The sequence below is a fragment of the Canis lupus genome, chromosome 32, assembly GCF_003254725.2.
Source record: "Canis lupus dingo isolate Sandy chromosome 32, ASM325472v2, whole genome shotgun sequence".
Classification (NCBI taxonomy): Eukaryota; Metazoa; Chordata; class Mammalia; order Carnivora; family Canidae; genus Canis; species Canis lupus.
In genome coordinates this window covers 24715104-24729804 of record NC_064274.1, presented here as the reverse complement: position 1 = coordinate 24729804, position 14701 = coordinate 24715104, and positions in this window count along the sequence as shown.

Sequence of the window (14701 nt, the reverse complement as noted above, 5' to 3'; positions counted from 1 at the left end):
TAAAGTTACCTAACACATAGCATGATGCAGAACAAGCACTTTTCAGTTTATAGGACTAGTTAGCTCATCTCAACTTTTCTATAAGTTACCCCTAAATTCATTAGCATTTTTTGTTAGAAAAGAAACCATCACTTCAGCAGAAACTAAATCATAGTGTTCAGATGTAGATAAACAAGCATAATAAGCAAATTCCTTACGTTATACCAGAAGAAAGTCTGCAATGTGTTATTTCTTGTAATCACTAGCTATTTGTAATAGGTGTTTGTAAGGTTTTTTTGTGATAAATACAATGCAATAGAGTTTCATTAGGCTGCTAATAGAAAAATCCAACATTAATCCCTCACAACCATATTGGGAAAATTGCACTCTTTTGCTCTAAGCCATACACTGTTATTAAAAGAAAACCAAAATATATGGTATTAATACAGTTCTGATCTCTATAAATAGCAATTATTAACAATGGCATGGGGAAACATCTACTGAACAAAGACTTTGATTAAAAATAACTATTTTAAATCCAGTTATCAAAGTAGGTATTTTAAATAGGATAATCAGAGTAGATTATCTGGAGAGAAACATTTACATGAGTGATGTCCTTCAAGCAATCATCTTGGGAAAGTATAATTTATTCCAATGAAGCTATTTCAATCATGTAGTTTTATACTTCGCTTTGACCGTTATCTTTACATTTAGTTTATGAACCTTTCAAGAAAATGAGTCACATAACTACATTCACATATTTTTTTAAATCCTCAAATATCTACCATATTTCTAGGTACCTTTTAATTTTTCCAAGAATGAAACACAACTCCAAAGAATAAAGATATGCTACATTCAGAGACGTTTTTAAAAGATATATTTCCCAAAACAATTCTCAGGAAAAAACATTTCAGACATTTCAATGGCAGAATTTCCCAAATAAGCTAATCGTTCCCAATTATCAAGTCTGAAAGAACAATGTGTACATATTTTCCTCTGTGTTTGCTAAAAATGTGTTTTCTTACTTCTTAGTGACCTGCCATTCATCTTTAAACTCCTCTCAGGATATTTAGAGCTCAATTGCACCAAAATAGCGCTATTCAGAAGAGGTTTGCTCCCCTGGATTTACAAAATAAATAGTCTATGAAACTGTGGTAAATTGGGTCCTTTCTTGTGAATAATAATTTTTGAAGATTCACTCTCTAACACCGAGCCAACAGGTTATATTGTCAGATTAGACAAACATGAATCAGAGATTTTTACCAGTATTACAGTAAGGGAAATAATTTCAATTAAAAGGACCAAACAAAGAAAGGAATACATCAAAAGTGACTCCCCAGGTCCTCCCTTGCTGGGTCAGGCTCACCCTTCTGGTCAAGAATGGATGAGGTTTCTAAGGATGGTTCACAGGGTCTCACAAAGTAAGAGCACCCCTTTATAAAACATCTTCATTTTATACCCCAGAGACTTCATAGTTTAGGAGACATTCTCCAGGGTACCAAGCTCCAATCTAGTTTAATTTGACTTAGCCTAGACATCATGCTGAAGGCATTTTCAAGACAAGGTTTTTCTTCCTACCAATATCATCAGTCCTTTCTCCCTGAGAACCAATAGACAGAGACTAAAGCTGCATTAACTCCTTCCTCTCTATCATTCAGGGCAATTTTAGAAGTGGGAAAAAAAGAAAAGAAAAGAACCACAACAACAGTAACAACTCTAGAAATCCTGTATGTCCATGATGTTATCTGATCTTGAGATTTATGGTGGTTAAAAAAAAAAAAAAAAAACAGTTGATGCATGCTAATTAGTCAGAAATGGTAGGGAAAAAAAAAAAAAAGAAATGGTAGGGAAAATCCTGTGACTCTCCCTACTTCTTACAAATGTTAAGAAGGAATATGAAATTATTTAAAAGCCTTACTACAATCTTGTCAAGTTTCTTGCAATGATCTTCAAGTTCCTATATGATCTGTTCGATGATGACCTCAATTGTTCTCTGACTTTACCCTACTTATTCTTCTCTCCCTCTACTATCTCCTCAGATAGTTTGTATGAAGTACTGATCCCAAGGAATGATTAAATAAATTGATAATATTACTAAGATTGGTTTTGGAAATAATACAGAAGGAAATCTCTGGCCTCTATCAGTAAATACAGTTATCTGATAACAGCAAGGAGGGTCACACAATTCATAGATTTGCAGAGATTTGCAAAGGTCCCTCATTTTGTTCATAACTAATTGGTCCACAAAATGGAAACTCAAATAATTTTTATCTAGTTTATATTTACTCCCACCCCATATCTTAAAAGGCCACATGATCTCTCTATTACTATTTTTATGAATAAAAATATTTAACCTCCCATATAGCCACCTCATTGCCTGTTGCCCTAAATTGACCTCCAGGGATACAAGGGAGAAAACATGGCTTACACATCCTTACAAAACAGCAAGCAAGGACATTCCTCATTTCAATGTCCTTTGTTTTCAGGTCACTTCAGTTTAATAGCCTCGGATAATCCAGGCTACTTCCAGAAACTTCAGGGTCAGCTCTTTGATCTATGCTGTCTTCATAGGTTGCCAACCTTTGAGTGATAACCATTTATTTTGTCTAGTCTCTTGTCCTAGAGTTTTTTTCCTGCCTCTACTGTAGGATCACCTTAACCTCCCCAAAAGCTTCCTATAACAGACTGGCTAGCTCTCCTCTCAGGGTGCATGATACATGGGAGAGACATCTGGGTTGGTTATGCACACATTCTTGGTACAAAGTAGGTATATCAGTTGTCCAGAAAATCCTAGTTTTTGCCAATTGTCTCTGTGTGATTTGTTTCACTCTAAATGTTGTCCTCGGGACAATAAGTTGTATTTTCACCCACAAACGCGAGAGCAGGTAAAAAAAAGCTCTGCTCTTGCCATACCACTTATTTGTGTAAGGTTTCTGTGCCTTCAATTCCATGGAAGCCAAAAATCCAGAGAAGGGAAATCAGGAAGCAAAAGCCCTACCAGTTTACTTTCCTCCTAGAGTTGTTTCTTCTCTTTTTTTTCCTTTTCTCCTCCCCCTCTTTCAGACGCCAATCTCTGGCTAAGCTTTTATTTATTTATTTTTTAATAATAAATTTATTTTTTATTGGTGTTCAATTTGCCAACATACAGAATAACACCCAGTGCTCATCCTGTCAAGTGCCCCCTCAGTGCCCATCTGGCTAAGCTTTTAAAACAAAGAGATTTCTTCCACATTTCAGGAGACATCCTTTAGTCCTCCAGGTTGAATTTCTGGTATGATAATAAGAAAAACCAATTCTGCTTAATTCCTTCTTAAAAGAATAGCCTTGCAACATCTACACTGTTGTATAATTCAGTCCTTTAATGAGAGAAGCTGAACATTTGGCTCATACTCCCTATTTAGCCAGAGCTTATCCCGCCTATTGGGTCATATTGCAGGGGCTAAGACTATAATATCTGTGCTACTTGCCCTAAAGTGTTTTCTTTTATTGCTTTTCTCTTAATGATTTTTTTTTCAATCTTACATCAAGCCAACTGAGATCTCCTTCAAAGAGATTAACCTCAATTGCTTAGATACCAAAGGCAAGGAAGAGGGTTCCATAAATTATAAAGTGACTATGTCTCAATCAAAATATGAAACCCGAACTAAAATTGTAAAGAAATTAAGAGTTTGCTTCAGAATTGCTTCCACTTTTCTTTTCTTTTTTTTTTTAATAAATTTATTTTTTATTGGTGTTCAATTTACCAACATACAGAATAACACCCAGTGCTCATCCTGTCAAGTGCGCCCCTCGGTGCCCATCACCCATTCACCCCCATCCCCGCCCTCCTCCCCTTCCACCACCCCTAGTTCGTTTCCCAGAGTTAGGAGTCTTTATGTTCTGTCTCCCTTTCTGATATTTCCCACACATTTCTTCTCCCTTCCCTTATATTCCCTTTCACTATTATTCCCCAAATGAACGAGAACATACAATGTTTGTCCTTCTCCGATTGACTTACTTCACTCAGCATAATACCCTCCAGTTCCATCCACGTTGAAGCAAATGGTGGGTATTTGTCGTTTCTAATGGCTGAGTAATATGAATGGATAAAGAAGATGTGGTTTATGTATGCTTCCACTTTTCTAATCGGCACCTTCCTTCCCACTGAGGTACATTCTCTTTCAAGCGTCCTGCCAACCATTCTTCAGCCAGATTGTTCTTCTTCCTAAATCATGTAGTTTGCTCTTGAAAAAAGTATTCTTGAAGTACCATTTTATCTTCTGTCAATACCTACTCCCAAAAAATAAGCAATCTGAAAAGCACTAACAAAAATGGAAAGTATGCATGTTGTATGTCAAGAGAAATAATGTGAGTCTAGGAAAATGATTCTATAGTAGTAGCAGCAATAGAAAGAACATTTAGGAAATGACTTTTGAGTGAGCCAAAGAACAGCTATGTCTTCTCATTCCCAATGTTCCTGTGGGTTCTATGTATAGAAAAATAACGTCAAGTAAATTTATTTTTTTAAATTTTATTTTTCATGATGAAGCAATCCTTTATTTTAAACACTTTCACAAAGAAATTTTCAGTAAATAATCTTTCCAGTGGAGAAAAGAGAACACATGAAAATCAGTTTCCACGCATTAACAGCTGCTCTGCTCAGGATCTAGGATCCTCCTGGCCTAAGTGATGAGGTGGAGACATTTACTTCCATTTCTTGATTATCTTATCCTGCTGTCTCTTGATGACACTCCCACATTTTATCAATTTCTGCCAAAGCAGATGTTTTAATGGAAGACAACATAAAGATCTTAGAAATGTCTTTTAACAAATACAGTTCCTGTCGCAACTTTTTTCAAAGATCACTTTTCAAAAAGTAATTTTTTTCAGAAACCCTGGGGCCTGGGACATTTCCTTGGAAAGGTTTAAGCTGTACCCCACCTCCAGAAATCACACAAATATAATACACACACACACACCAGTACTTAAAAATGTATCATTTAAGCACAAAGAAAGAAACCAGAAGGTAATTCTTAGCTGAGCTACTTCTATACAACAAGCATTGTGATTATATACATTGGTAAGATCTAGAGATATATCAAAATAATAAGTTAATAATAATAATTAAGTTATCAAGCACTTAGCATATGCTTAGCATGTACTAAGTGCTTTCATGCGGTTATGTTGTTTAATTTTTACAGTGGTTCTATGGGATAAGTACCATTATTATCTACACTTGATCACTGAGAATATGAAGCCCCACAGAGGTTAAATAGCTAGCTCGTGGATGCACAGCTAGAAACTAGCCCAGCAAGGATTCAAACCCTAACCATCTGCCTCCAGAGCCTGCACTCCTCACCACTCAATCATATTGGTTTCCAGGATCAGGACATCCAGAAGGGAGAGAGAATAAGAAATAGTCATATGGGTGCCAAAACAATACAGAAGCAAGATTCTGAAAGAACTTTAGGAAACGCTACATGGTAGTTAAGCTGCCTTTTCAATATTTAAACTCTCAGTAAATTTGTTCTTAAAGCATCCAGCATCAGGGACACTGGGAATGAGAGGAGACTGTGTCAGACAATGTTCTTTGGCTAACTCAAAAGTCACTTCCCATCTGTTCTTCCTATTGCTACCTACTATAGAATCCAAAAGCTAGATACTCGTTTTCCCAGATTCACAATAGTATGCTGCCATGTGACTGAGTTTTGGCCAAAGAGCCATGAGTCAAAAAAGGATGTGTAGCAGAGAGTTTCTGTGAAAGATTTTGTTTGCTGACATTAAAAAAGAAAAAAGGCAATAGATAATACCAGCCCTTCCTCCCTTTTACCCACCTTGAATTTTGGCCTAAAGGCAGGGAGATTAGCAGCCACTTTGAATGCTAAAGTCAAAGAAAGAAGCTGAGGATGGACCTGAGAGTATTATGCTAAGTGAAATATGTAAGACAAAGAAAGGCAAATGTCATATGATTTCACCCATATGTAAAATCTAAAAAACAAAACAAAGAAAGAAAAAGCAGAATCAGACACATAAATACAGAGAAGTGATGGTTGCCAGAGGAAAGGAGAGGATGGGCGAAGTGAGCGAAGGGGAGTGAGAGATACAGGCTTCCAGCTATGGAATGAATACATCATGGGAAGAAAATAAGTCATACAGCATACAGTCAATGATATTGTAATAGTTTTGTATGGTGACAGATGGAGCTACCTTCATGGTGAGTATAGCATTGCATATAAACTTGCTGAATCACTTTGCTGTACACCTGAAACTAATGTAACATTGTGTATCAACTATATTCAAATTAAAAACAAAATTATTTTTTTAAGATTTTATTTATTTATTCATGAAAGACACACAGAGAGAGAGGCAGAGACCCAGGCAGAGGGAGAAGCAGGCTCATGCAGGGAGCCCAATATGGGACTTGATCCCCGGACTCCAGGATCATGCCCTGGGCCAAAGGCAGACGCTAAACCACTGAGCCACCCAGGGATCCCCTAAAAAACTTTTTAAAGGAAGCTGAGATGGTGAAACAAACATATTTGAGACATGTACAAAGAGTATGGATTGTGGTTGTAACTGCAGAGAAGTTGACCCAACACCAGCCCTCCTCACCCACTTAGAGATTTGGTATGTGAGAAAAATAAACTTTATGTGATTAAGCCTCTGTGTTCAGCTGAATGTATTCCTAACAGGCATAAGGCTTTACCAAACTGGATCATTTTTTATTTCATTTTGTCAGAGTAGAATCAGCCTCAGTTGTATTTTAGGAGTTTCAACCAAATGTTTAATGGATTATTTATTACATCAGTTGCCCTCTCTTTTCCAGTGGGTGGAGCATTTTGTGAGACTGAAGGTAATGTCAGTGAGCATAGAAGGAACTTTGGATAGATTAAGGATTTTCTTCATTTTTTAAAAAAGTCAATCTTAAGCATAGTTTAGGACCTACATATATTCCTTCTCCCACAAGATCTTTCAACATTTTATTTTTCATCATTTTAAAATCATGAAAAACAAACTTGCTTATGGCACATTGCAAAATAAAAAGTTACAAGTGTTTTCTTTCCTTATAAACAAAAATAATTAAAGATGTTGCATTAAAGATTGCAAATGCCTTGGTCACCACAGTGATTCAGTATCCTAATAACTATCTAATTAATTATTCACAAATATTAAGCATCAACTATGGATCATTCGTGGGCTAAGCTATGAATGTAATAAAAAGATCTATTTTCTGTAAAATTATTTTTTTCACTATTTTATGGCTCATTCATTTATGTTAATCATTGCTTATCTTATATATGGTGGATTTCTGGAACAAAAGTTCTCCAACATTCTTATGTTTGAGGCAACATAAAATTGCCCCCAACACTTATTAATGATGCAGATTCCTAGTCTTAGACTCCAAATTCTGATTGAGTAGATCTGTGGTAGCAACTCAGAAAGCACCCAAGAAATTGTGATGGAATCAGAGTTAGTGGAATAGCATTTGAATAACTGTCCTGAAAGTCAGGCACTGTATTTCTAGTTCTCATTATCCAGGAGGATTCTTGGTAACTTAATATAGGACACACCAGGGCACCTGGTGACTCAGTAGCTAAGTGTCTGGATTTTAGTTTCAGTTCAGGTCATGATCCCAGGGTCCTGAGATTGAGCGAGGTGCCAGGCTCTGGGCTCTGCACTGAGTGGGGAATCTGCTTGAGATTCTCTCTCTCCCTCTGCCCTTCTCCCCACTCACATCCACACCCTATCTCTCTCACTCTCTCTCTAGCATAAATAAATAAATATTCTTAAAAATACATAGAGCAAACTAATGAAAAGGAATATAAGATTTCTACATAGTAAAGTATAATATATATACATATACATATATGTATATAAAACATAAAGTGTAAAGTGATTTTTTATTTGTATGGTCGTTTGTTTTTGTTGTCTTTTGTTTTCACAGAGTTTTTATTGCCATACTCTATTATTATTGAAAGATATTAACTACAATACAAGTTCTGACAGAAATTAGAAATTTACATGTTCTTTTATATTTATTGATATTTGTGGTCCTCATTGATATTAGTTGGTCAGATTAGTTATATTGAATTGACTTTATTGTAAACAAAACCTCCATTTTAATCCTTCCTATTCGATTAAAGCCATAATTTTATTAATGTCTCTCCAGCATATATTCACATATAAATAAATTCACAGAAAGATCAGTAATTCAAATTCACATTTGCCTAAAAATTGGAATTCTCTCAACAGTGGTGGATCACAATCGTCTTCCACTCTCTGATTTTCCCCCAGGATATAGGATCTTTGAGGATAAATAATTTTGCTTTTGCTTCCTGGATCAATTTCTCTCATCTGTTTTTGGTTCTTATATGTGGTCTTATGTGTTCCATTACTGAATCTAAAATAAACTATTTATGATTAAGAAAAACTTTACATCATAAAAATGATAATGTAAACTTTCCTCCATATGATGGATAACAAGTGAAGTATTCTAACTTACTGTGTCACTCAATATAAGAAGCAAGAGGAGTATGAAAAGGAGGGATTAGAATAAAAATTACAGACTTTGAATGAAACATATACTAACAATGTCTCATGGCCTATGAGATTAAAATTGTTCTTTATCTCTTCATGTTCTTTAAATAAACATGCCCTCCCAATTTTCCTCACCTCTCTGATCTGGCACTCTCCAGACTTTGAAACTGAATTTACTTTTCTTTCCTCTGTGTCTCTGACATTCAGTGCCCCCACCCCACACCCCACCCCCGCCATGGCTCTGTCGCTGCCTTAGATTGGCCTGTCTCTCTCTCTCTTTTTTTTTTTTTTTTTACATTTTTTAATTGAAGTATAACTAACATACAATGTTAAACTAGTTTCAGGTGCACAAAATACTGATTAACTCTTTTATATATCATTTAATACTTACCACAATAAGTATAGTCATCATCTGTCCATAATAAAATGTTATTACAATATTATTGACCATATTCCCTGTGCTGCACTTTTTCATCTCTGATCCATGTATAAAATAAATAAGCCATAGCCTCTCTCTTGTGCCTCAGTCACTCCCTCCACCAGAGCCTCTTTCACCCTACATGTCTCTCCCAGGGGCTCCTCTCTCTTGTCTTTCCAATCGCACTCATGATTGATCATGTTCTAAGACTGCTGATACAAACTCACTCCAACAAAAGTTTATAATGTCATTTTCCTGCTTAAGTGTTTGTAGTCCATTCTCTAACTCTGGATTTCAACAACTTTGTCTGCTGCAATGATTTTTCTCATATCAGCCATGGTATCCAAAGAGGTGTGTATGGTATCCTCTTAGTCAAAAGAGGCAGAGAATATGAGGTGAGCACCAGAAGACTCAGGAACAGGAGATAGTCACAGATTTTTGCAAATCTAGTAAGTGTCAATTATTTTTGTGAAACTGCATTATATATGCTTATTTATTAAAATCAATACTCTAATTCAGGCTGTTTCAATAAGCAATTCTAGTTTGCCAAAAAGTAATAGCAAATTCTAAGGCTCGTGACAGATAAGCAGGCAAATGTAGTCAGGGTCTGAGGCTGTGAAAGATAATAGAGCCCAAGGAGGTTAGGCATCTAAACAGGACTGTAAAACGGTTACATATATGTAAGTATTGCCTTCTTGCTTTGGTTTGTGGGAACCAGCACATCCTTCCTTCTCCCCAAACTTTGCTCTGTAGCCCTGCCTCACAGCAAAAGTTGACATGGGAGTCATGTTTCTTTTCACACTTCATAGTTCCAAGTTACGGTACAGTTTCTAGCTGTACAAGTTCTGATGGTTACTTACATATATGAGAAAAGAAAAAACAATGTAGTTATACAAGAAGCATTCCAAAATCTTTGGATTTTAAGTCTTTATATCAAAGAATAAAAATAAACAGGGTACATATCAAAGGATAAAAATCAAAGGCGGTATCATTTTGTAAGAGTTGTCACAGAAAACCTGAAGCCATAATGAGCAGATTGGGAAAACAGCTCAAGGCCAGAGTAGCAAAGCTTTTTAATATGGTCAGAAATGAGAAAAGAACAAGGGAAGAATAGATCTGCTTTGAGGACAAATAGTGTCCTGCTGAATGGTGACAGTGGGACAGCAAAACATCTCAGCTTTTCTCTGTCAGTAAGAAAGCTGATAAAACTGAGAGTATAAAACTTTCTAGCATTCAGAAATCAAACCCCAAAAGAAAAAATATATAAGAGAGCCAGGCAATAAGGACAAGGCTTCAGGCTGGGCAAATGGCATGTCACACTTAGAGACAGTATCATAAAATCATAAGGTATACATATCTTATGTATAACTGAGGAAAAAACAGGTTGCTTATGAATTTGCTGTGGTTACAAGACAAAGCACAGAATAAAATGTAAAATATAATGATAAATCATTCACAGATAAAATACATCTGCCAGTTTTTCTCATTTCTCCTCTGGGAAAGATAGCATTGAGATGGGTTCTACAAAGAAGCAAGGTACACGGGAGCTAGACAAGCATTCCTAACCTCCATCAGAACTTGTACAGCTAGAAACTGTACCATAACTTGGAACCATGAAGTGTGAAAAGGTGCATGACTCCCATGTCAACTTTTGCTGTGAGGCAGGGCTACAGAGCAAAGTCTGGGGAGAAGGAAGGATGTGCTGGTTCCCACAAACCAAAGCAAGAAGGCATGTATGTAACTAGTATATTGATTTTAAACTCTATGGGATATAAAAATGAAACAACTTTTTTTTCCAATTTGTTTAAAATTCCTTTGGTGAATCTCTCTTTCCTGTTCGTTAGCTACATTTTAAGTATTTCTTACTTCTCCCAGTACTTTTGGTTATCCAGACTTAATTCAGTCCATTTTAAAACCTCAAACTCATAGCCAGTTCTGAGTTTTCCCTCTCTCCCTATGAAGACAGGTGTTGTGACCATGTGACTATATGAAAAAGAGGGGGTGTTCTAGTCTTATTACACCTCCCCTGCCTCTGGGATGTCACTCCTCCTTGCATGACAGGTATATGCACTCTGACTGTCATGTGGATTGCATGTGAATACTTCAAAAGAACCCTGCAGGGATGCCCCATTGCAGAATTCCCTAAAATAGGTTCTGGTTCTGGATCAACTTCCTCTGTCATCTCCTAGTCCTGCAGCCAGCTAGCCACCCATAGCCTGGCAGTCTGCCCTCTTCGGCGCACCCAGAATGCATTGAATAGCAATACTGATCTGGATCAACAGCATATCCAGAAGGCAATGGCTTTTCCTCCAGCTTCATCTGAAGTGGAGAGGGGCACTAAGAAAAGAAAAACAAGAAACCACAGGTAGTAAAACTTTACTATGATGCTCAAAACCAATAAATTGTACCTAATTGTGATGTGTAACATGAACAATATAAGCTTAAATACATTAACATTTTTAACACCAACTCATAATGGATGCCTATGTTATAACGAAAGAGACACTGGTCGTTCTAGCAACTTGCCTAGTTGACAAACTCATTTGCCGATCCCTGCCCCGCTTACCATATACGTACTCTTTTTGAACTTTTCTCTTTTGAGACACTACTGAGGCCCTGTCAAGGTGTTGTTCTCCCTTGCCCAGAAAATTTATATGATAAATAAGTTTTCCTGGTGTTCTTTGCATGGGGACTTCAAAGGCTTACAAGCACATAGGCGTAGGGGACAAACATTACAGAGAATCATTACAGACACCTAATTGTGTCTCCCAAAAGTTATATGTTGAAGTCCTAACCCAGAGTGCCTCAGTATGTCACTGTATTTGGAGATAGGATCTTTAAAAAGGTAACAAGTTAAAACGAGGTAATTGAGGTGGACCCTAATCCAATATGACTGGTGTCCTTAAAAGAAGAAGCAATTAGAAAACATTCACAGAAGAAATATCATGTGAGGATACTAGAGAAGATAACCATCTACAAGCCAAAGAAAGAGACTAAAAGAAACTAACCCTAGTAACACCTGATCTCAGACTTCTAACCTCTAGAATTGTAAGAAAATATATTTCTGCTGTTTGAGCCAACTAGGCTGTGGTACTTTGTTATAAGAGCCCTAGAAAACTAATACAGCCATGTGAAGAATTTTGGTTTCTAACCTAACTATAACTGGGAAACCTCTTGTCCTAGTCCATTTGGGCTACTATAACAAAAATACCAAAAACTGGATAGTTTATAAATAACAAACATTCATTTCTCATAGTTCTAGAGTCTGGAAGTCCAAAATCATGGTGCCAGCAGAGTTGGTGTCTTGTGAGAGCCAGTTTCCTAGATGGCCATTTTCTCACTGTGTAGCAGAATAGAGGAGCTAGCTTTCCAGGCTCTTTTTTATAAGGGCAGTAATCCAAATAATTAGGTCTCCAATTTCATTTTTTTTAGAGTAGATGACATTTTTTTCATCATAAATGTACTCCTTAATCCCCATCACCCATTTCATCACCTATCTCCCCACCCACCTCATTTTTACCCAAAGAAGATAAATGCTTTCTGAATGTTAAAATAAAACAGAACTAGAGGGCTTCGTCCCTATAACGTAATCAGCCCCCAAATTCCTCACCTTTTAATACCCTTGCTTTGGAAGTTAAAATTTCAACATATGAAATTTGTAGGGAGATAAACATTCAAATGTAGAAACTGAAGAATTTCAGCCTATAAGTGGATAATGATCTGACCAATTTATATTTGGAACCATTGATTAGACAGCAGTGTGGAAAATAGAATGGAGCAGTCTAGACTAAATTATGTGAACTAGTTAGGAAACCATTGCAATAATCTAGTGATCAGTAAACATGGTAGGATTAGGGTGGTACTGGTGGAAAAGAAGAGGGTAAAAAGGAGAGAGAAAATGACAAATTAATAGATATAAAAAGAAAACCCGATATAATTTGATGTTGAATCACTCACAGAATTGATTAAGATTTAGATTTAGGTGCATTTGGTAGAAAACCCAAAATGACTTAAACAAGACAAAAGTTTGCTTCTATCTCATATAAATTAAATCTGTAGATAAGTTAATATAAGAATCCTGGTTCCTTCTACTGTTCCCCTGTTCCCTTAATGTTCTTGTTACTCTTCATTCAGGATGGTGGCTCAAGCACCTGCCATATTATGTAGCAGGCCAGAGAGAAAGAAAAAAGAAAAGCATGCAACCTTCTGTTTTTAGAAAGCTTCTGAGAAATTCCATGTAACACTTGTACTTATATCTTATTAGCTAAAACAATGGCCACATCTAGCTGCTATGGGAAATGTTGACTTTTAACTGGATTCATTGTAGCTCCAAATAAAATTAGAGATTTCTTAATAGATAGAAAGAGAAGAATGGATATTGAGTTTGTCCCCACCCAAGAAGTCCTTCTACAACAATTCTAAGCAAAGCAGCAAGTTAGCTTTATTCTGTTCTATGATCATTGACTGCCATGCTAAAGAACTAGATACTGTCCAATGAGCACTCAGCTTAAATCAATCCCTACAATATTCCAAAGTATGTGCCCTGTATTGGAGGAATTAGTAGCATCATTCTTATATAAGAAAACATAAGGGAGGATATTAATAAGAACAACAGACTGAGGGCCTACTAATGCTTAAGCTATCTTCCTTCTTTCTGTACGTCTCCCACCTGAACCACTTATATAGTAATTCATAATCTAACAAGTATAAAAATAATTCTTAAAGCCAAAGAAAACCACATTTTAGGTAAAAAACAATATTTAAATTTAAATTTCAAAAAAGAATGAGGCTAAAACATATAAAGTGATACGTTTTCAGAAATGGAAACAGTACCTCAGAAAATAGAAGACAACCTTCTTATTTCTATAGATGAAGGAACTAATATCAGAGAAAGTAAATGCCTTCTGAATATTAAACTAAAGACCTAGAGAGAGAGCCTACAATTCCTCATTCAATACTTGTTTCATTGTAGCACTATCCAACTTGACATTAGTTTATTCGCAGTACCTCAGAATGCCAAACTAAAATGGCAAACACCTTTTTATTCTTTTTTCTTCAAAATTATTTTTAATTTACTTTTAAAAACAATATGGCCTTGAGTCTTCATCCACATAGACAGCAGCAAGCTCCCTCAGAGTAGATTTATTTTGATCCACAAAAACACATAGAGTAAATACTTAAGACAAAACACAATTTGAACTTGCTAAAATCTCCTGCATTTCCTAAGTCAATAGCATTTATCATGTAATATGTCCAATTCATTCCCATCCCTTTCTCCATCATATATGCAGTGTATACTCAGATCATAGAGTAAGATATCTTCACATGCTGTGCATTTTTATAGCTTTTCAATTTGTTAAGCTTCTTCCTAGAAAGTCCTATCCCTTCCTTCTTCATCTTTTTCTTCCCTTCCTACTCTTTCCACCACCCTAAACAGAATGGTTGTTGCCTTTCATGATGCACTCACTTCGCTCTGTGCCTTTATTATAAGCACTTTTCACTTTATAACAAAATTAATGCATATATGTTCTCCCAATGAGACCTAAGTTCCTTGAGAACAGGAGCATGTCTTATGCATCCTTAGAGAAACAGAACCAGCTACAGAATCTGGCACATTGTCAGAGCTCAACAAAACAATGTTAAGTCATGGATCTGAACGTTTAGCAATTGATTCTAAAGTAAAACCAGCTACAGAATCTGGCACATTGTCAGACCTCAACAAAACAATGTTAAGTCATGGATCTGAACGTTTAGCAATTGATTCTAAAGTGTTCTGAATCAAATTTC